This window comes from Bactrocera oleae, chromosome 4 (genome assembly GCF_042242935.1).
Source record: "Bactrocera oleae isolate idBacOlea1 chromosome 4, idBacOlea1, whole genome shotgun sequence".
Classification (NCBI taxonomy): Eukaryota; Metazoa; Arthropoda; class Insecta; order Diptera; family Tephritidae; genus Bactrocera; species Bactrocera oleae.
In genome coordinates this window covers 38,466,221-38,468,803 of record NC_091538.1, presented here as the reverse complement: position 1 = coordinate 38,468,803, position 2,583 = coordinate 38,466,221, and the positions used below count along the sequence as shown (strand labels likewise).

The 2,583-nt window shown below is 35.4% G+C and overlaps 1 pseudogene; it reads right to left on the bottom strand.

Moving 5' to 3' along the window:
• Nucleotides 1-286: 286 nt before the first annotated feature.
• Nucleotides 287-1,171, bottom strand: LOC118680810 (uncharacterized; annotated as a pseudogene).
• Nucleotides 1,172-2,583: the final 1,412 nt, after the last annotated feature.

Below are 2,583 nucleotides of genomic sequence, written 5' to 3'. Positions count from 1 at the left end.
TTAAAGCATTGAAAGTTTATTAAATATAATGTAATAGCATTAATTAAATATAATATAATATGATATAATACAATAAATATACAATACAATGTAATTTGAAATGGGGGACCGAAAATAATAAGATAATTTACCAAAGTGTCTCGAAATGCAATTTATTTCGTGTTATAATAAATAAGAAATTCGCATTATTAGTTTATGGAAAAGCTCAAAAACACAAAAGAAGTGGATGCATATATATGTACATGTATATGAATTTGAAGAATTGCCGCTTAACTTACCCCAATATCTATACTCTGCCAATTCCAGACTTATTTGTATTCCGTTTTGCGGGGCTAAACATCATTGCAAACATATAATGAAGATCAATCGCAAGTGACCCAAATATGCTGATCTGATAATCAAGCTGCGGGGACAGAACACATTAAATTATACGTTAAATCATTTACAAGTAGTAACCTGATATGCTTACCATCAGCATTGCATCAGTCAGCTATCGTCATTCTTTTCGCACAAAAATTCCATTTCGTTTATCACTGCTGGCTTCGTTAAACATGTCGAGAGCCTTGCCAACAGTATATGTCCCATTGATTCAATATGCGGCACAAATTGTTTTAAGGCATCGCGTACGCTTAGAACCTTTTGAGCAATCTAATGCCATTCTTTATAAATGGCAAGCTATTGGGGTCCACAGAGTTCATTGAACCCTTGTCTAAAGAAGTCATGAGGTTATCTTCCTAAAATGTTGCGAACAAGTGTATTGATTCAAAACAAAATCGATTGAAATTTCAGATTAAAAATATGTTTTCCTCCCATCCTCTTTGTTCATTTTGTAACTTACCGCATGCAGTCTTGCCAGTTTAAGCAAAATAATTTTCTCTTCATCCAAATCAGGATGGCGGGTTATAATTATAAAATTTACCATCTTTGTCGGTCTTTTGTTTGTTTTTCAAATTGGTCCCAAAGTGGTCTTGACGCCATATTGTCTCAACAGCTTCTCGATTATCGGCAGCACTCTAGTATATGTACATTTGTAAGTATTTCCGTTTGGAATAAATTCGAATTGCATAATTTTTTTCTTGTGGCCTTCTAAGAAAGACTTTCTGAACGATGAGACCATCGCGAGATGCCCACTTATATACTTTCTACGTGTGTTGTTCTCGTTCAGCTCCATTGTGTCGTGTGCGGGATCTGCATTGGAAGTAAAAACTATACATTTAAATGCACATTATAAGGCGCAATAACTTGTAACACGAGAATTATTAAAGATAGTTATTTGATCGCATGGTAAGCAAGAAACTTCGAGTACAAGTATAACCGAACATTTTATACTCTTGTAATTTGTAAAGATGAAAGCCGGGGGCATATTTTCAGGCGTTGGCTACTTTGTATAAAAATTGTTGCATGAGAATTCAACATTCATTGTTCGACGAAATTGTGAATGGGTTATAATCATATAGGTAATAATTATTTGCTTATACCATAGGTAGTTCTTTTAGTTTCATTACTATATTCTGCTTCGAGTCTGCTATATTTACATTAAAAGCAAGTTTATCAACTGAAATGAGATACATACCTATACATAAGTTAACGCCACAAATAGCACATAACACTTACCCTTAATGTAAACATTAAAGTAATATTAAGCAAATGTGTCAAATATGCCATTGGCACATTGGCAATTAGGCAGCAGCCATCAGGTAACACCCATGGTTCGCGTTAAAATTCGTAATACGTAAATTTAAGCTTTTATATCTTATTACGGCTTACGTAGAATTAAGATGCAATTTCTAGAATGTAACTTTAAGCTTTTGTATACAATTTAAATTAATTTTTAGCGCTAGACGACGTTATGTGTATGCAAACTTGTCCACTTAAGTTTATTAAAATATCAAGCTTTTGAACAACATACACGGCTTTAAAGTCGGTAACCACTATATCGGGAATATTGGGGCTAGGGGAAGGTGAGACTGATTGAACTTACTTCTGGCATTATCAAGTTATCTTCAAGAACATGTTTCCATACAATTTTATGAAAATAACTCACATGTTGACTGACATATTTGGCATACAGTTTCCTAGAATAACGCAAAAACTGTGCGGTAGGCCTATGTGAGCCTTTGACACATATATTTGGCGAATCTCTTCACCATGGTACCTTCCCGACCTACTGGAAACTGTCATACATCTCACCGATTCATAAAGAAATGCCCAAGACCTTGGTTACCAACTACCGTCCTATCTGCATACAGTCTGCACTTGCAAAACTATTTGAGAGGTTAGTGCTTCCACAGATACGTCAGGCATTTGAAAACATCATAACAACCAAACAACATGGCTTTACTGGTGGCAGATGCACCACTACCAATTTGTTCATATACGTCGACAAACTGCTGTACTCCATGGATTCCGGCAACTGCACACACAGACTTCAGCAAGGCTTTCGACCGTGTTGACTACGAAATACTTTTAGATAAGCTAAGTAAATATGGTGTGGCTAAACGTACATTAGCTTGGATACGTACATACCTCACAGACAGACGCTTGCAAGTCAAAGTAGATGGCCACTTATCTAGTGAATATGAA